The sequence below is a fragment of the Carcharodon carcharias genome, chromosome 1 (assembly GCF_017639515.1).
Source record: "Carcharodon carcharias isolate sCarCar2 chromosome 1, sCarCar2.pri, whole genome shotgun sequence".
NCBI classification, from domain to species: Eukaryota; Metazoa; Chordata; class Chondrichthyes; order Lamniformes; family Lamnidae; genus Carcharodon; species Carcharodon carcharias.
In genome coordinates, this window is record NC_054467.1 from 223,191,678 (window position 1) to 223,212,902 (window position 21,225).

Consider the following 21,225-nt stretch of genomic DNA (forward strand, 5'->3'; position numbering starts at 1 on the left):
TTCCAGGTATTTTTATTGGTGTTTTTGCTTTGGATTTCCAGCATCTGCAATTTTTTACTTTTATATTATGGTAGAAGGGGTGTTATGCCAGGCCATGAGGTTACAGATTGTGTTCGAGTACCATTTTACTGCTGCTGATGGCTCATGAAGCTTCATGGATGCATAGTCTTGAGTTGCTGGATCTGTTCGAATTCTATCCCATTTAGCACAGTTGTAGTGCCACACCACACGAATGAAGGTATCCTCAATGTGAAGGTGGGATGTCGTCTCCACAATGACCATGCGGTGGCCACTCCTACCGACACTGTCATGGACAGATGCATCTGCGGCAGGCAGGTTGGTGAGGGTGAGGTCAAGTATGTTTTTCCCTTTTGGCGCTTCCCTCACCACCTCCTGCAGAGCTACTCTAGCAGCTATATCCCCTAGAACCCGGTCAGTAGTGGTCCTACCGAGCCACCCTTGGTGATTGACATTGAAGCCCCCCACCCAGAGTACATTCTGTACCCTTGCCACCCTCAGTGCTTCCTCCAAGTGGTGTTCAACATGGAGGAGCACTGATTCATCAGCTGAGGGAGGATGGTATGTGGCAATCAGCAGGAGGTTTCCTTGCCCATGATTGGCCTGACACCATGAGATTTCATGCTTTCCTGAATTGACATTGAGAACTCCCAGGGCAACTCCCTCCAGACTGTATACCACTGCACTGCCACCTCTGCTGGGCCTGTGCTGCTGTTGGGACAGGACGTACCCAGGGATGGTGATCGTGGTGTCTGGGCCATTATCTGTAAGACATGAGTCCATGGGGGTGACTATGTTAGGCTTTACATGACTAGTCTGTGCTACAGCTCTCCCAATTTCGTCACTAGACCCCAGATGTTTCAGATTTTTGTTGAATTCAATTTTCACAATCTGCCGTGGCAGGATTCGAACCAGGACCCCCAGAGCACTACCCTGGGCCTCTGGATTACTAGTCCAGGGACAATACCATTATGCTAGAATAAAAAGTCCTGCCTCAAAGAGCTTATGGCTAATTAGAGACCGGGAGCTCTCTGGTACCAGCAGTGTCACTGGGAGTGATGGTATCTGTGTTACTGCACTTGAGGCTTCAGAAGGCAAACTGCACTGGATCCAGCCCAGCAGGTAAGCCAGGGGTCTCCCCAGGTGCCGATCTGGCAGGCCCTGGTGAATGGAAGCATGGAGGAAGCAGTCTGTAGTTTGAGAGGACATGGGGAAGATAGACCTGGGGAAGATAGACCTGGGGAGGGTGGTGGGGGTCAGGGAATGCAGGAAGCACCTTAGGGGACGGAGGCTCCAATGAGCTGAGGGACCAGTTAAGGAAAGTGGATAGGCTGCTCGCTACCTGCCCACCCGCCCTGCCCCACTGCAATTGAACCAGCAGCTGGCGACCAGTCTCTGAGGGAGCCAATTGACCACCCTCCCCAGGTCTATCTTCCCCATGTCCCCTCAAACTACAGACTGCTTCCTCCACGCTTCCATTCACCAGGGCCTGCCAAATTGGCAACTGGGTAGACCCCTGGCTCACCTGCTGGGCTGGATCCAGTGCAGCTTGCCTTCTGAAGCCTCAAGTGCAGTACCTTTCGCCCACCACCAGCTTGTGCAGCCAAATTTGTCAGGCTGGGTGCTTAACATGGGCATCTCCAGCTGAGAGAATTTTTTTTCTCTAAGAGGATTGTTAGTCTGTGGAATTCTCCTCCCCTTCAGCGGAGGTTGAATGGCTGACTCCTGCTCCTAAACCCTATGCTCCTTTATGTTCCAGCAGTGGCAAGATGTGACCCTCAGGTGGGCATTAATTGCCCGCTTAAGGTCGTCAATTGGCTCCCTCATGGACTGGTCGCCAGCTGCTGGTTCAGTTGCAGTGGGGCAGGGCGGGTGGGCAGATAGCGAGCAGCCTATCCACTTGATTCTACGTGCCCCCCTGCCTTCAAACCCGCCAGCAGGCCCATTGTTTACTACGTTTCTGATTTTTGTATCATCTGTAAGCTTTGAAATTATGCCCTGTATACCCAAGTTCAGATCATTAGTATACGTATCAAAATGAGCAATGATCCTAATACCTTTGGGATCATCGCTGTGTACTTCTCTGCAGTCTGAACTACAGTCATTCACACCTACTCTCTGCTTTCTATCCTTTAGTCAATGTTGTACCCATGTTTTCATTGCCCCTTTTAATCCCATGAGCTTTAGTTTTGCTAACAAGTCTAACCAACTAACTTAATTAACTAATGGGATCCATCTTCATTTGATAATTTGTTCAAAAACCATTCATATGCTATTTTATCACTAAGGGCATTGTGACAGAATCTGATTCTGTCTGTACCTGACATCCAGACCTATACTTTGCCAGCAGAAGTCACTGGCTAGGAGCAGGAACTTTGGCTGAGTTTTCTCCCTAACCTAGGATGCTGCCCATAGTTAAAATATGCAATCTTCTGGTTGTGTGGTTTAGTACCATCATCTTAAAAATTTCCCTGCCTGCCAACATTAAGGCATTAGGAGAGTCTCCTAATAATCTTGTACAATAGGAGCTGATATTATGGTACTGAGGCATTCGGACCAGGATGCATTTTTGGTCACTGATGTGCTGAGCAGTCTGGAAGTGACAGCCGGCCACAACCTCTCTGGGTAAGGAATGGAAAAACATTAGTGATGTTTTCCACTACTGGTCACTCTCCACTGACTCGTGCCTGAAAATATAGATGTCAGATGACCCAAGTTCATCCAGTCTAACGTCTCTTGCTTTCTAGATTCACTTGCACATTCACTCATTGGCCAGGATTTCCCGGTCGGCGAGTGGGGGGCTCGCCGATGCGTAAAATGACACAGGATGATGTTGGGTGGAACTCCTGATGTCACCCCACCCATTTCAATTTCCAGGTAGGTGGGGGCTCAGCAGAATCAGCTGTGCACCCACCGACCTGTTAAGGGCCAATTGAGGACATTGACAAAGTCGTTAAACTAATTAATGGACCTGCCCGTCCAACCTTAAGGTTGGCGGGCAGGCCAGGAGCCCTGGCAGGCATTGGAAAAAGCATGAAACCTCATCCACGGGCGGAATGAGATTTCATGTAGGTTTTTAAAAATGTAATTAAAGTGTATTTAAAAGTGATGGACATGTCCCAACTCACGTGAGGGGACATGTCAAGGAAATTTTTTTCTTCTATTTTTAAGATTTTTCATTGTGGAGCCAGTCTCAGCCTCAGGGAGATGAGTGCGCTCTTTCATGCGCACGCACGAAAAAGCACACTCTTGGCTCCGGGAATCCCCCCCCCCAGCCCACACAGGGAGCGCATAGTGCAGGGTGGGCCTTAATTGGCCCGCCCACATAAAATTGCGGCGCACACTCAATTGGGGGCACCAATCGGAGGTGCGCCCGCTCCTAAAATTCTCCCCCCCCACCCCCCCAACAGAGGGAAAATTCTGCCCATTATATATAATACATGCACACACTACCAATTAAATGAGGTTCTGTTGTATTAGTCTTCAGGAAAGGAAACATGGCTAGAAGATTAGAGGAGAAGAAAGTAGCCATGTTTGAAAGATGAATATGGAGTTCCTTCCTCACCCCCTTTTCTTGAGATGACAATTTCTTAATGAGATAAAGCTGTCAGTTACCCTCTGTAATGTTCCTCAATCAGCAATTAACTCTTAATTGCGGATATTGACAAAGCTATTCACCCATTACTTCCCAACGTGCATATTTTTAGTAGGGGCTGCCTGACAATGAGAAGTAATTCTGGCCAATTGTCTCTTGGGTAATCAATTAACTCAAAGCATTTTGGATGTTCCTGGTCTGTATATCACACTTAATGACAGGATAAATTTGGTGAAAATTGGGGAGCTGGGCTGCTGTGTTTTAAGCTTTGCCACTAAATAACCCTGCATCCTGACCTGCATATATTTTGGCTATGATACGTGCAAACACGCACACATCTGTCTCTAGTTCTGTTCCACTTATAGGTAGCATGTCTGCGCTTTATTCAAATGGGTAATCCTGTGGTGGGGTGACTTCACCACACTGTCATGTGTGTCTGTATGGTTGGTGTCAAGAGGTCTGGAGTCCTGTAAGCGGTGACCACAGTGAATCATGCTGGAGTCACTCTAGACAGTACATTGTAGAGAGAGACTTGGTCAGTAAATTGTAGTAACAGAGTGGAGCATTAGACGTAAGAACATTGTATTAAGTAAACATAGCAAAGTTTTAGAACTGAACAAACTAATTGCAAAAGAGAAAAAAATAATATAGTTGATTGAACAAAATAAACTCATTATTCAGTATAGGAAATAATGGCTGGACTGAACATTGCCATCATAATTTCTTCAGTTTTTCTCTCCTCTGCTGCAAGTGCTAACTCATATTGCCATGTGGGCCCATCTGTGATAGGATTCCTTTGGTACCATTCCAAGGTGGCAATTCTTCAAATGTGAGTCAAGACAGTGAATGGAGGGCATCACAGCTGAATCTAATTTCTCTTTCACCTGACAATCACATAGACATGCATTTTACAGCAAGATTATCTGAACAGCAATCAATCACAGCGCCCCTAGTCCTGGAGTATTGAGATCAGTTGTAGCCCTTCAACTGCTGCCCATTGAGATCATTTAACAGTATAAAACCAGTAATTCAATCTAAGGCCATTCTGAAAGTATGGATTAGGCTATGCCGGCTGGTGCTTTTTACCCACTCAGTCATTATAGAACTCATTCCCTACATAGGAAAGAATATATTTGAGAACACAGTCACTCTTGACTATGTAACTTAAAGAGTTAAAATGCATGCTGAATCAAGCAGTGACTTCCATTTTCATTGCGGAGGGGTTGTCGGACAACACGTCCTAGTTACAGTAGATAAGAGAAGTGAATGAGCCAATCAGATTGGGGAAGTATTGGTTGGTGACAGTATGTCTGCGTCTGTTTCTCTGTTTATTATTATGGCATTAGCTATTTCAGCCTTTTACAGTCATAGATGTTACCACAATAATTCATAGAAATGGAGAAAGCTGAAGCTTTTTTTCATTGCCGCTATCCCTTAGTTTTAATTTTTTTTTAACTCATTTTATTAGCTTTGTTAGCGAAGCTTTTTTTCACTCTTTCCTTTCAAGTCTAGGCCAGTTTGTCTCTGGGTTGGCTTGTTCTCTGATATGTATCATGGCTGGATGATAACTTGCAAAGGGAAAAGCAATTGCTCCGCATCTCGCATCGGCATATTTTTATGTAGACTGAGCTCGTTCTAGAGATGTTATCTCGAGCCCAAGCATTTCTTTGCAGCAAACCACATTTTTGTGTCTGTTTCCTGAGTTTATTCATTAGCTGATCACAGTATGGGGTATCATGCCATCCCACAGCCACATCTATGCTGGGTAACCTAGGTGAAATTTTCTCAACACTGGTATTCTAAAGTGAAACTTTTTTTGGCCTGTCTGCTTCCTTTGCAGCGAGACAGATCTCTCAACTAGATTAATAATTGTGCAAGTGCAGCAGGAACTTGACGCAGTGGCCTTTCATCTCTGGGCTGTAAGAATTCTTTCACTCTGCTAGATGTGACAAAGAGTTAGATAAGTCCAGCTCGTTCCTAGTAAGTAAGACTGTACAGGCCAAAACTGCTCTTAATTTGCACTAATTGGCATTCTGTCTGAGAGGCCGTTAGGATTGCTGGTGTGGTAAATGACAAAATTCATATTGGAGCCTTTCTGGGTTTGGAGTTAATTTATGTAAAGGATATTTTGCTCTGCTATGGTCTTGATTTGAGTGTGTTTGGTGCTCACTTTGCTTGGTGAAATTGAGTGACCCAGAAAAGGTTGTAGGGATAAGCCGAGGAATTATAGACCAGTCAGTTTAACTTCAGCGGTGGGGAAGCTTCTTGAGAAAATTATTTTGGCCTAGATTAGTAGTCTCATGGAAAAATGTGGGTTGATTAGGAAGAGCCAGCATGGATTTCTGAAGGGGAAATCGTGTTTAACTAACTTGCTGGAGTTTTTTGAAGAGGAAACAGAGAGCGTTGACGAGGGTAGTGCTGTTGATGTACTGTACATGGACTTACAAAAGGCATTCAATACAATGCCACACAACAGACTTTTGAAAAAAGTTATAGCTCATTGGAATAGAAGGGAAGTAGCAACACGGATACAAAATTGGCTGAGTAATAGGAAACAGAGAGCAATGGTCAATGGATAATTTTCGGGCTGGAGGAAGGTTTGTAGTGGAGTTCCCCAGGGGTTGGTATTGGGACCTTTGCTTTTCCTAATGTATATTAATAATCTAATGATTGCTGTGCAGCGAACAATTTCAAAGTTTGCGGATGATACAAAACTTGGAAGCGTTGTGAGGAGGACAATTTAGTTCAAGAGAACATAGACAAGTTGGTGGAGTGGGCAGATTGGTGTTAGATGAAGTTCAATGTGGAGAAGTGTGAGGTGATTCTTCATTTTGGTAGGAAGAACATGGGCAGGCAATATAAAATAAGGGGCAAAATTTTGAAGAGGGTGCAGGAGCAGAAAGATTTGGGTGTGTATATGCGCATGGATCATTGAAGGTGGCAGGACAGATGGAGAGAGCAGTTAAGCATTTAGTATCCTGGGCTTTATTAATAGGGCTTAGAGTACAAGAGCAAGGAGGTTATGCTGAATTTATATAGGACACTCGTTAGACCTCAGCTGGAATATTGTGTACAGTTCTGGGCGCCACATTATAGGAAGGATGTGAACACATTGGGAAGAGTGCAGAAGGGGTTTATAAGAGTGGTTCCAGGGATGAGAAACTTGAGTTATGAAGATAGATTGGGTGGAGAGGAGAAGGCTAAGAGGAGATTTGATAGAGGTGTTCAAAATCATGAGGGGCTGGATAGATTAGACACGGAGAAACTGTTCCTGTTCATCAAGGGATTGAGAATGAGAGGGCACAGGTTTAAAGTGATTTGCAAAAGATGCAAATGTAATGTGAGAAAAAAAACTTTATCACTCAGTTAGTGGTTCAAGCCGTAATACACTCTCTGGAAGTGTGGTGAAGGCAGGTTCAATTGAGGCATTCAAGAGGGTTAATAGATGATTATTTGAATAGAAACAACGTTCAAGGGTAAGGGGAATAAGCAGGAGAATGGCACTAAGTCATGATGCTCACTTGGAGAGCCAGTGCAGACATGATGGGCCGAATGGCCTCCTGCGCTGTAACAATTCTGTGATTTCGCTTTCCTTGGCAAAGCGAATGGCGCCTGCAGCTGACTGAGAAGAAAACTGCTCATGAAGATCTAGCAATGTCTGTGATAGGGATTTCTCATTTCCTGACGTCAGTTTGAATCTAGCGCCAAATCAAGGAGATCTACAGGCATCCAGCAACAGCAATGCCATCAAGTTGTATAAGCTGTCAATTACCTTGTAGTATTCTCCCAGACAGCAAACCAGGAAGTCATATATACGTCACTTTTAGTTAAATTTTGCAGAGAGCAAAATAATTGAGATATCCAAGTAGGGTTAAGTTTGAACCTGAAATATCATAAACATACTTAAAATTTTTCACGTATTTTTAATTTTTACCATAATGGCAAAATTTGACATTCTACAATTTAAAAATTAGTTTTTCCAGGGCCACTGAGGCCTTTCAGCAGCAATTGTGAACTTAGTATGCCATTCAAACCCAGTTACACCTCATTCTACCAGTTCTAACTTCTTCAAACCTTTTTACAAAACTAATAGCATAAAAGTGATTGCTAATCGATTGCAGGCTGGGGGGGCTTCAGCAGCACGCCCTATGGAGAAGCACAGAATCACGGACAGCACCTTCTGGATTTCTGTGGTTAACTCCGCGTATGCAGACTCCAAAAGTTGCTGTCATTTTCAGAGGGGCAATGACAGCAAATGCTGATAGTTTCACCGTTATTAATGCGGGAAAATCCAGGCCTTTAAAAATTCACTCTCGTTGACATTCTTCACTCTAATGAACAAAAACAATCACCTTTTTTAAAGTGCAAATATGTTTAGCATTATGGGATAGAATGATCAATACTGAGTTGTTTTCTGATTGTCACTGCCAGCACATGTCCAGCAAATACTATGTCATTATATGAAGATATCCATGTGAGGCCAAATGTGTAAAGTAAATTGAATCAGGTTGTTAACAAATTAACAGTTAATATGCCAAATAGTTAATTATACTGCACGTTGGATTTGGACAGTGGATTTTAATTTTTTTGTCCATTTTCATCTTCCCGTTATGCCCTCAGACCATGGACTCCTGTTGGGATTTGTTTCCATAAGCGCCAAAAGCTCTCCTTATTGTCATTGTTCATGTGTTAGCATGGCCAATGATCGCTGTTAAGCTATTGGAGGCCATTAAATAACCTTGATTGATTCTCTGTCTCTCTCCCCCTATCTCTTTCTATCTCTCTCTCTCTCTCTCGCTCTCTCAGTTGCCTTCCCTCCCTCCCTTTTCACAGTAGTGGTCACTGAGTAAGAATCAAGGCACTGGCCTTTTTCTATTTTTAGTACAGGAATGTTGGAATCAATTGTATACACCCCTACTCATGGGCTATAATCAGCAACCTCAGAACTTACAATAGATCAAACTTGGGACCTTCTATATAAGTAAGTAGACTTATTAACTGAGTCACTGGTTCAGAGGTTCAATGTTTTTAGAACAGGTTTCCCAGCTTTCAATCAACTGAAAAATATTTGGAACAGTAAAAAAAACTTTCCAGGAAAACAGGAAAGCCTAAGTTCTACAGTGCAAATGTGCTCTCCACTCTCTTATATAGTTATGAAACTTAGAACCTGAAAATCTGCCAAGGAAGGAAACTAGATGCCTTTGATACCAGATGTATTCAAAGGATTCAAGGCATACACTGTTGGGATTTTATACCCAACACTGAAGTAGGAAAGCGCTCAGAACTCCCTCTAGTTTCATCCATCATCTGTGAAAGGCAGCTCAGCTGACTCAGCCATGACACCTGACTTCCAACATCACGGCCTGCTCATCAGGTCATGCAGTTGACTCCTACTGAACGTAGAAGTCAAGGGTAACCCAAGATGAACTGGTGCCAGACTGTCAGTAGAGATCTCTAGCTGATTAACAGATGCTGAAGCTACGCAAGAACATTGGCTGTGGACAGGAGAAAATGGACTGCTTTGTCTGCCTCATGCATCTCTAGTTGTGAAAACTACTAAGTCTAAGTAAGTTTCCCAGCAGTCCCTGTGCGCAGAAATGTTGCTCAATGGTCAGAACACCTCTCCTCAGCATTGCCGTAGTGGTAAAGAAATATCCAGTGAGTTTGAGACAACACACAGTATAGTTCTTGAGTGTTTTCAGTGCTTTGTATTGGATCATGGCTGTACCAAAGTGACCAACATTTTATTGTTCAGAACTTTAATCTATCTTGTTCCTGTTTTGTTCGATTGGATTAATAAATGAGACAACCCATTTGTGCTCTTCTTGTCATTTCGCCTTTAAATTTGTCTTTCTCATGGGATTAAAGTCTCATCTCTCTCCTGACAGCTTTTTGTAAAGAATACATAGATCTCTCTATCATGTCACCATCTCTTGAAGACTTGCTTATGTTCAAGTGGAAATGCTTAGTGTCTGAGTCCAATCAAGGAGTGCCATCACATATCATGGGAGCATTGTAGGCAACCCTGATCCTATCCTCTGCTAACATCCATGCAGATGGCCAATGGAAGTCATTGGATGTTAGTCATAAGCAGGGCCAAGACTAACTGTGGAAGTTTGTATTTTAAATATTATCAGGATGGCATTTACAGTAGACCTCACTGCATCATAGAAATTCTGAATTTTCAAAAGGGATCTAGTCTTTAGGACTTGTTGCCTGTACACTACTATATTACCCTGCATTAATATTTTGTTTTATTTTAGATGAAAAGCTTTCTAGTGAGATTTACAAACAGAAAAAAGTAAAATTGCCATCAATTTATTGTTGATGATTTTTAGAACTAGTTAATGTAAGTTTCCTCAGTTGTTCAATAAGTAATGAACTGCATGGTATGTCGATGAGCTAAATAAACCAGCAAATCAAAGTTTGATCCTTGTACTAATGCTAGTAGGGATAACTTGTGGTACTATAGCTGGTCCTAGCAACTTTTCAATGAACTGAAAACTGGCCAGATTTAGCACTCCTGATCACCGTTGAATGACCTCTAATAGAATACAAGATTGGGTAACTGTAATGCTGCTGAATACTAATCCAGGCAGACTTTAATACATGAGCATAGCTACAGTGAAATTGTAAGGTGTCAAACTCAGATCATGCAAAATTCTGGATATATCGGAAGTTGTCAACTATTTTATTTCCGCCAGCAAAATAGCAAATCCCATAGAATGATGTCCGTGCTAAGCTGAAATTCCACACTGGTAACTCCAGAGTAGCCGAGTTTGTCTAAGCTTGTCATATGACCACGCTGACCAATCAGAGTGGAGTTAGACCACATGAGCCCAAAATCAGAGCACTGGGCAAGCTGTCATTTGACATGGAGATCTTCCTGTGAAAGGATGCGCAAAGCCTGCGAGTATAGCTAAACCTGTGAGAAAGTGAAAAGCATTGTCATTCGGAGATCGCCCACCTATTTCCCTAGCTGATGCTGCAGATGTCGTAGAGGTGCTATGGAATGTCACACTGCAGCATGAAAACACCAAAAACATGTTTGACTCTATTGACAACATGGTGGACTGTATTGCACATGTCCAAAGGCAGAGTTTTTCCAGAGTTAATTCTCGAAATGTTTCGGTGCAAAGCTCCAGCCTTTTGCAATGTCAGGCAGTTGTAAGGTGTGAACAAATGGAATAAAGACTTTTTGCACACATTTATTGCTTTACTGGGGAGAGATTTCCCCTCGTCAGGCAGGCATGGTGTGTTGGCCCAGGAGCAGTCACGAAACAGCCCACCCCCTGCGATCGGGCCCCGACCGCAATTTCACGCTGGCTGGCCAGTTAACAGCCAGCCAGCGTGCAACGCACGTTGGGAACCTCAGTGCAGCTGGGGTGGGGGCGAGAGGAGCGTGAGCGCTGACGTTTGCGCATGCGCTGGGGTGCGCTGACTGAAAGCCCACAGAAGGCACAGAGCTGCCTCAGGGAGCCAAAGATTTTTAAAATGAAAAATAAAGATTCGAAAAATAAGGAAAACATGTCCCCACATGTGACTCTGTCACATGAACAGGGACGTGTAAAAAATGAGTTCAAAACATTTTATTGTTTTTTACAGTCATTGTTGGAAACCTCATCCAGCCCGTGGATGAGGTTTCACAAAAAAATGCAAAGGCCACCTGGGCAATTCACCATCTGTAAGGTTGGACAGGCAGCGAAAAATTGAATTTAATTAATTGATTAATGGGCTTAATAGCTCTCTTAATTGTCAACGGACACGCTGCTGACTCGTGCACCCGCCGCTCGAAATATCGTGCAAGTGCGCAATGACGTAAGAACGCTTATTGCACGCTATTTCACGCTCATGCGTGTCGAGCGCACGCCAGACCATCTAGCTGAATATCCTGCCCATTGTGTTTTCATTTGGCATTTGAATCTCTTGTTTTTGACAAAGACCACTTTTGTAGGCATATCGGGTTACATAGAAATGCGTTTATGTAGGTTACCCGAAACTGAACTGAAGCAGCCATATAAATACTGTGGCTACAAGGGCAGGTCAAAGGCTGGGAGTTCTGTGAAGAGTAACTCACCTGACTCCCCACAGCCTATTCACCATCTACAAGGCACAAGTCAGGAGTGTGATGGAATACTCTCCACTCACCTGGATGAGTGCAGCTCCAAAAACACTCAACAGGCTTGACACCATCCAGGACAAAGCATCCTGCTTGATTGGCACCCCATCCACCACCTTCAACATTCACTCCCTCTACCACCGCTATGTATACCATCTAGAAGATACAGTGCAACAATTCACTTTGGCTCCTCCAACAGCACCTTCGAAAACAGCGACCTCTTCCACCTAGAAGGGCAAGGGCAGCAGATGCATGGGAACACTCCCAACTGCAAGCTCCCTTCCAAGTCACACACCTTCCTGACTTGGAACTATATTGCTGTTCCTTCACTGTCACTGGGTCAAAATCCTGGAACTCCATAACAGCACTGTGGATGTCCCTACAGCACATGGACTGCAGTAGTTCAAGAAGGCGGTTCCTCACCATTTTCTCAAGAGCAATTAGCGATGGGCAATAAATACTGGCCTAGCCAATGACACCCACATCCCAGGAATGAATAAATTAAAATATTTTATGTGGGATTGGGGCCCATTGGCTATCACAAAGCCCTGCTTAACACTAATTTGTGGGCAGATCTCCGGAATTCAACTCATCAGTATTTTATTATATAAGTATTATCATTATATCATTTTTCTTTTACAGTGCAAAGGTGCCCTGGGACTAATTCAAAACTTGTTATTAGAGAACAAATTGCAAATGGGATGGTGCAAACCGATGAAATTTCCAGCTGGTGCTAGTACACGAAGCAGCCTATAATGGGGAAGATGTCAGGAGTGGTAAATGTAGGCAGCATAAGTGAGATGGTTTGAAAAGAAGTTTAAATTTACAGACCATATTTATTTTTACAACACATCCCCTTTATTCTCTAATCCACTCCTCTTCTGTTAGGCAGGATATGGGTCCGTGGGTGCTTGTTACTATTTGGTGCCTTACCCAAGTGTTGATTTTGTTTGAGTGAGCATCAATAGACCAGTTAAGTGTCATCTGGCTATTCAATCACAGGGTTGGCATGCAGAATTCATCACTAGATAAGCTGGAACCCTGGCCAATATTCCCCTCCCCAACATATGGGTTGTTGAGGCCAATTGCAATTTCCCTACCACCAAACTGGTTGCACTCAATTCACTCAGCATAGATTGTGAATTGAATCTGAAACTTCTTGTCTGTGTTGCTCAGGTATTAACGAGAGCAAAGTCACCAAGCCTGCAAAGGAACCTGTGCCAAAAGCGACAAATATCTGGGCTTCTTAGATAACCCAGTTGGAGAGCACCCAAATGATGGAGGAATGTCGTAGTTCGATCTGCAGTCTGTGTTGAGTTAGTTCATCTCAACAGGATGACAGCTGGTTGTTAAAATCAGCCCCAGCATCCCTGATTTATTGATGGAAAAGCAAACAAAGAGTTTTTATTTTTATCACTCTGAGGCAAAGCACTAGATGGTGTTTAGTATCTGTAGAACTACACCTCAGCCTATAGTCAGTAGCTTCAGGAGACCAGGGGAGAAAACTGGAAGATGAAAATGAAATATCGAGTTTTGTAATTGCAAGAAGTGGCAATAAACAAAATTGGTTACATTTTCAAACCAGGATGTGTCACGCAATAGGTTTGCACAATATTTTTGTCCTTAGCTCCTTTTGAAAGGTGTGACCTGAAGCTGGCCTGAGTTTGCTGTGGAGCCCCTTGATATCGTAGGGAATTGATCTGCTTCTATATTTTGCCATGACCCAAGAAAGCGTCTTCTGAAGCACAGTTAGCTGCAAGCTAAAGGTAGACTTGCTTGCATTCATTTAGCTTGGCAGCTGGAAAGACCCATTTTTATTGTTTCTCCAAAATTTAAAATTAATTTTTTTCTCACTGCTTCATCCGTTTATAGGCAAAGGTGTTGATAGTAATGAGCCCACATTTCCCACAAGTTAATACAGTATTGAGGATAAAAACAAAAAACTGCGGATGCTGGAAATCCAAAAGCAAAAACAGAATTATCTGGAAAAACTCAGCAGGTCTGGCAGCATCGGCGGAGAAGAAAAGAGTTGACGTTTCGAGTCCTCATGACCCTTCGACAGAACTTGAGTTCGAGTCCAAGAAAGTTGAAATATAAGCTGGTTTAAGGTGTTGGGTGGGGGGTGGGGGGGGGGAAGAGAGAGAGAGAGAGAGAAGTGGAGAGGAGTGGTGTGGTTGTAGGCAAAAGCAGTGATAGAAGCAGATCATCAAAAGATGTCATAAACAACAGGACCTCTACCTCACGGAGGCTGAACGTCAACTCGCAGACACTTCCTCCTACCTCTCCCTGGACCATGACCCCACCACTGAACATCAAGCCATTGTTTCCAGGACTGTCACTACCTCATCTCCTCTGGGGATCTTCCTCGCACAGCTTCCAACCTGATAGTCGCCCAACCTCGGACGGCCCGCTTCTATCTCCTACCCAAAATCCACAAACAGAACTGCCCCAGTAGACCGATCGTCTCAGCTTGCTCCTGCCCCACAGAACTCATTTCTCGTTATCTTGACTCCCTTCTCTCTCCCCTTGTCCAGTCCCTTCCCACCTACATCCGTGATTCCTCTGACACCTTATGTCACATCAACAATTTCCAGTTCCCTGGCCCCAACCGCTTCCTCTTCACCATGGACGTCCAATCCCTCTACACCTCCATCCCCCACCAGGATGGTCTGAGGGCCCTTAGCTTCTTCCTCGAACAGAGGCCTGAACAATCCCCATCCACCACTACTCTCCTCCGTCTGGCTGAACTTGTTCTCACACTGAACAATTTCTCCTTCAACTCCTCTCACTTCCTCCAAATAAAAGGTGTAGCTATGGGTACCCGCATGGGCCCCAGCTATGCCTGTCTCTTTATGGGGTATGTGGAACATTCCTTGTTCCAGTCCTACTCTGGCCCCCTTCCACAACTCTTTCTCCGGTACATCGACGGTTACTTCGGTGATGCTTCATGCTCTCGTCGGGACTTGGAAAAATTTATTAATTTTGCTTCCAATCTCCACCCCTCCATCATTTTCACGTGGTCCATCTCTGACACTTCCCTTCCCTTCCTTGACCTCTCTGTCTCAATCTCTGGTGATAGACTGTCCACCAATACCCATTACAAACCCACCGACTCCCACAGCTACCTCGACTACAGCTCCTCACACCCCGCCTCCTGTAAGGACTCCATCCCATTCTCTCAGTTCCTTCGCCTCCGTCGCATCTGTTCCGATGATGCTACCTTCAAAAACAGTTCCTCTGACATGTCCTCCTTTTTCCTTAACCAAGGTTTTCCACCCACGGTCGTTGACAGGGCCCTCAACCGTGTCCAGCCCATCTCCCGCGCATCCACCCTCACGCCTTCTCCTCCCTCCCAGAAACATGATAGGGTCCCCCTTGTCCTCACTTATCACCCCACCAGCCTCCGCATTCAAAGGATCATCCTCCGCCATTTCCACCAACTCCAGCATGATGCCACCACCAAACACATCTTCCCTTCACCCCCCCCATCGGCATTCCGTAGGGATCGCTCCCTCCGGGACACCCTGGTCCACTCCTCCATCACCCCCTACTCCTCAACCCCCTCCTATGGCACCACCCCATGCCCACGCAAAAGATGCAACACCTGCCCCTTCACTTCCTCTCTCCTCACTGTCCAAGGGCCCAAACACTCTTTTCAAGTGAAGCAGCATTTCACTTGCATCCAACTTAGTCTACTGCATTCGTTGCTTCCAATGTGGTCTCCTCTACATTGGAGAGACCAATCGTAAACTGGGCGACCGCTTTGCAGAACACCTGCGGTCTGTCCGCAAGAATGACCCAAACCTCCCTGTCGCTTGCCATTTTAACACTCCACCCTGCTCTCTTGCCCACATGTCTGTCCTTGGCTTGCTGCATTGTTCCAGTGAAGCCCAACGCAAACTGGAGGAACAATACCTCATCTTCCGTCTAAGCACTTTACAGCCTTCCGGACTGAATATTGAATTCAACAACTTTAGGTCTTGAGCTCCCCCCTCCATCCCCACCCCCTTTCTGTTTCCCCCTTCCTTTTGTTTTTTTCCAATAAATTATATAGATTTTTCTTTTCCCACCTATTTCCATTATTTTTAAATATTTTAAATCTTTTATGCTCTCCCCACCCCCACTAGAGCTATACCTTGAGTGCCCCATTTTTAATTAGCACATTCATTTAGATAATATCACCAACTTTAACACCTATGTGTTCTTTTGTCCTGTTGTTTATGACATCTTTTGATGATCTGCTTCTATCACTGCTTTTGCCTACAACCACACCACCCCTCTCCACTTCTCTCTCTCTCTCTCTCTCACTCCCCCCCCCCCCCCCCAACACCTTAAACCAGCTTATATTTCAACTCTTTCTTGGACTCAAACTCAAGTTCTGTCGAAGGGTCATGAGGACTCGAAACGTCAACTCTTTTCTTCTCCGCCGATGCTGCCAGACCTGCTGAGTTTTTCCAGGTAATTCAGTATTGAGGATAATTTGACAGTTATATTGCTTGGAGCCTCCTCACCTCTCATACCACTCCCCCACCCCATCCAACCCCCAAAGCATTGTTCCAATTAATGATACAGCAATGTGAATTAAACCTTTTTTCTTTGGGATATGGGCATTGATGGCAAGGTCGGCATTTATTGTCTGTCCCTTGGTGCCCATGAAATGGTGGTGGGCTTCCTTCTTGAAATTCTGCAGTCCACGTGGTGAAGGTACTGCCACACTGGAATTTAAAAAACGACTTACATTTTTATTGCGCTTTTCATAACCTCCAGACATTCCAAGTATTTTTTTTTTGTCAATTTAGTGTGTAGTCACTGTTGTAATGTAGGAAATGTGAAATTGCACACAAACCCACAAATAATAATGCGATAATGATCAGTCAGTCTATTGTAGATGGGGATATATATTAGCTTTATTCCTTGTAGATTGTGGGGAGGATTTTGGAAGTTGGAAGGTGAGTCACTTTCTGCTGAATACCCCACTTCAGATCTGCACCAATAGCCACAGCATTTATGTGGCTATTCCCATTGAGATTCTAGTCAGTGGTACCAGCTGCGATCCTGATGTGACTTGGCAGCAATGGTGCCATTAAGGGGAAGAGAATAGGCTTGCTCTTTTTGGACATGATTATTGCTAGATACTTAAGTGACATGAATGTTAGTTGCCATTTATCAGCCCAATCTTAGATGTTGTCTAGCTGTTACTGCATTTGATCATGTGCTGCTTCATTATCTGAGAAATTGAGAATGAAGCTGAACGTTTTGCAATTATCAGTGAACAGGCTGACTTCTGACTTTCTGATGGAGGGAAGGTCAATGATGAAATAGCTGAAGATAGTTTAGACACTACACAGAGAAATGCCTGCAACAATGTCTTTGGACTGAGATGTATGATTTCCAAGAACTACAAGCATCTTCTTTTGTGTTAGCGGTATGATTCCATTAACCATTGACTTCAGTTTTACTAGGGTTCCTTGATGCCACACTGGGTTAAATGGTGTCCTGATGCTGAGGGGAGTTGGCCCCACCTTACCTCTGGACCAAGTTTGGACCAAGGCTATACTTAAGAACATAGTATAAAACATATATGCAAGAGAGTACCATACAGCCTGTTGAGCCTGCTCTGCCATTCAGTCTGATCATGACTGATAATGGACTTCAATATCACTTTGATGCTTGCTTCCCATTTCCCTTGATTCCCTGAGATACCAAAAATCAGTTATCTCAGCCTTAAATATGTTCAATGATGGCATATCCAGAACCCTCTGGGGTAGAGAAGAAATTTTTCCTCAAGTTAGTCCTAAATGATCAGTACCTTGTACTGAAACTGTGCCCTCTTGTTTTAGATTCCCCAGCTAAGGGAAACAACATCTCAGTATCTACCATATGAAGCCCTTCATATTCTTGTATGTTTCAATCTTTCTTCTAAGCTCCAGGGAGTATAGATCCAATTTTCTCAGCCTCTCATCACAGGACAACCATGTCATCCCAGGGACCAATTTTGTGAACCTTCGCTATATTGCCTCCAATATAAGTATATCCTTCCTTAAATACGGAGACCAAAATTGCACTCAGTACCCCAGATGTGGTCTCATCAAAGCCCCAAACCTTTGTAGCCAGCCTTCTTTATTCTTCTACCCCAAACCCCTTACAATAAAAGCCAACATGACATTTGCTTTCCTAATTGCTTGCTGTACCTGCATGCTAACTTTTAGTATTCCTTGTATAGGTACACCTAAATGTCTCTGAAGATCAACATGTACAAGCCTTTTAAAAAATGTTCTGTTTTTCTATTCTTACAACCAAACTGAATAATCTCACGCCTCCCCACATTACACTTCGTCTGCCACCTTCTTGCCCACTCACTTAAACTGTCTGCATCTTTTTGTAGCCTCTTTGTGTCCTCCTCACAGCGTCATTCTCATCTAGTTTTGTATTGTCAGCAAACATAGATATATTACTCTATCTCTTCATTTAAATCATTATTATAGATTATAAATAGCTGAGGCCGCAGCAATAATCCTTGCAGCATTCCACTAGTCACCAACCAACTTGAAAATGCCCCATTTATCCCCATTCTCTGCTTCCTGTCTGTTAACCAATCCTCTATCTATGCTATATATCAACCCCCAACTCATTGAGCCCTTATCTTCTGTATTAACTTTTTGTGTGGCATCTTATTAAATGCCTTTTGGAAATCCATCTACTGGTTCCCCTTTTGTTATCCTACAAGTTACATGCTCATAAAACTCCTATAAATTTGTCAAACAGGATTCCCCTTTCAGATAACCATATTGATTTGTTCTAATCATACAATGCTTTCTAAGTGAATTGTGAGGACTTCCTTAATTCCAGCAGTATCCCCAGGGCAGAATTTTGCTCTTGATGGACGGGCGGGCCCCACCGGCTCATGCGTGCGAAAGAGGCCACATCTCCCTGAAACTAAGTGCTGTCTCAGGGAGAGTGCTGAAAGTGTTATAAACTTAAAAAATAGAAAAATAAAAACATTATTAACATGCCCCCCTCATGTGACAATATCAGATGAGATGGGACATGTTAATAAATATCACATAAAGTTTATTAAAGTTTTTTAAAACAGACATGAAACCTCATCCCGCCAGTGGATGAGATTTCATGTCTTTTCAGAAGCCCGCTGGGGCTCCTGGCCTGCCCGCCAGCCTTAAGGTTGGACGGGCAGGGCCTTTAATTGGCTTAATTATCCTGTCAATGGCCTCAATTGGCCATTGACAGGTCGGTGGGCAGACAGCTGATTTCGCTGTCCGCCTGCCTTCCTGAATATTTAAATCCCGCATCATTTTCGCCTCGGCGAGCAGGCCCTGCCCCCAACTCAATGACAGAAAAATTCTGGCCCCAATGTTTGATGTCAGGCTAACTGGCCAGTAGTTCCCTGTTTTCTCTACCCCTCCTTTCTTGAATATTGGTGTTACACTTGATAACTTCTAATCAATTGGGAACTTTCCAGAATCTAGGGAATTTCAAAAAATCATTGTCAGCGCATCCACAGAACCATAGAAAAGTTACAGTGCAGAAAGAGGCCTTTCAGCCCATCGTGTCTGCACTGGCCATAACAAGAGATATAAGAAGCTAGCTGCTCATTTTTAAGCCCACTTACCAGCACTTCATCCATAGCCTTGCAGGTTACAGCACTTAATGTGCATATCCAGATACCTTTTAAATGAGTTGAGTGTTTCGGCCTCAATCACCAAATTAGGCAGTCAGTTCTGGACCTCCACCACCCTCTACGTGAAAAGATTTTCCCCATATCCCCTCTAATCCTTCTACCAATCACCTTAAATCTATGCTCCCTGGTAATTAAACCCTCAGCTAGGGGAAACAGATCTCTCCTATCTACCCTATCTAGGTCCCTCATAATTTTGTACACCTCAATTAGGTCACCCCTCTATTCCAAGGAATACAAACCTAGCCTATCCAATCTTTCTTCATAAGTGCAATTTTCAAGCCCTGGCAGCATTCTTGTAAATCTCCTTTGTACTCTCTCCAGAGCAATTATATCCTTTGTGTAATTTGGTGACCAGAACTGTACACACAATTCCAGATGTGACCAACCAGTTTATACAGTGTCAGTATTACACCCCTGCTTTTGTATTCAGTACCTCATCCAATAAAGCATTCCATTTGCTTTCTTTACCACCTTATCCACCTGTCCTGCCACGTTCAGGGACCTGTAGACATGCACCCCAAGGTCTCTCACTTCCTCAACCCCTCACAATAACTTCCTGTGTACTGAGTATTCCCTTGCTTTGTTTGCTTTCCCCAAATGCATTACCTCACACTTCTCTGGATTGAATTCCATTTGCCACTTTTCCGCCCACTCAACCAAACCATTGGAGGAGCCTTGGCCCCTGCAACTGTCCAACAGTTACGAGGGTTCTTGCAAGCTGTGTGGACAAGAGCCGGGACTACAGGGAGGATGAGCGAATTGACCGCGGCACCACGGTACAGGGAGCTATTCAAGTGGGAGGTGGAAGTAGAAACGTAGGGGACAGTATAATTAAGGGGATAGATACTGTTCTCTGCAGCATGAGGGTGAGTCCTGAGTCCTGGGTGCCTTCCCAGTGCCAGGGTTAAGGACTAAGGGGATAGATACTGTTCTCTGCAGCATGAGGGTGAGTCCCGAGTCCTGGGTGCCTTCCCAGTGCCAGGGTTAAGGACATCACCTCAGGGTTGGAGAAGAACTTGGAGTGGGAGGGGAAGGATCCAGCTGTCGTCATCCATGTTGGCACCAACAACATTGATAGTACTAGAAAGGGGTTCTGCTGAAAGATTTTGAACAGTAACAAGCTAAATTAAAAAGCAGAACCTCCAAGGTAATAATCTTGGGATTACTGCCTGAGCCACGGGCAAACTGGCATAGGGTAAATAAAGTCAAGGAGTTAAATGCGTGGCTCAAAGGTTGGTGTAGGAGGAGTGGGTTTCAGTTCATGGGGCACTGGCACTAGTACTGGGGTAGAAGGGAACTGTTCCATTGGGATGGGCTTCACTTGAACCATGCTGGGACCAGTGTCCTGAAGATCGAATAACTAGGTCTGTAGAGAGGGCTTCAAACTGAATAGAGTGGGGAAGGGTTCTGGAGAGGTGATATGTATGCTTACAAAGCAAGAGGATAGGGCAGCATTGCAGGGCAGCTATTTAGGTAATGATACCCAGAGTGTGACAGGAAGGGACAGAGTGTACAAAAAAAAAACAGCAAATACGGTCAAAGGGGAAGAAAATAGTAAAAAGGCAAAATTAGTGTCTCTTTAGTTAAATGCATGTTCTATTCGGAACAAAATAAATGAATTAATGGCACAAATAGAGGTTAATGTGTATGATCTTATAGCCATGATGGAGATATGATTACAAGAAGATCAAAGCTGGGAACTAAACATTCAGGGGTACATGACTTTTTGAAAGGATAGGCAGAAAGGAAAGGGTGGTTGGGTAGCTTTGTTAGTACAAGACGGAATAAGTACGATAG

The 21,225-nt window shown here is 44.1% G+C and overlaps 1 protein-coding gene across 2 annotated transcripts in view; it reads left to right on the forward strand.

Annotated features, from left to right (window-relative positions):
- dym (dymeclin) overlaps positions 1-21,225 on the forward strand; it is a 553,915-nt gene that overhangs the window by 465,987 nt on the left and 66,703 nt on the right. The gene's annotated exons all lie outside the window — the stretch shown is intronic.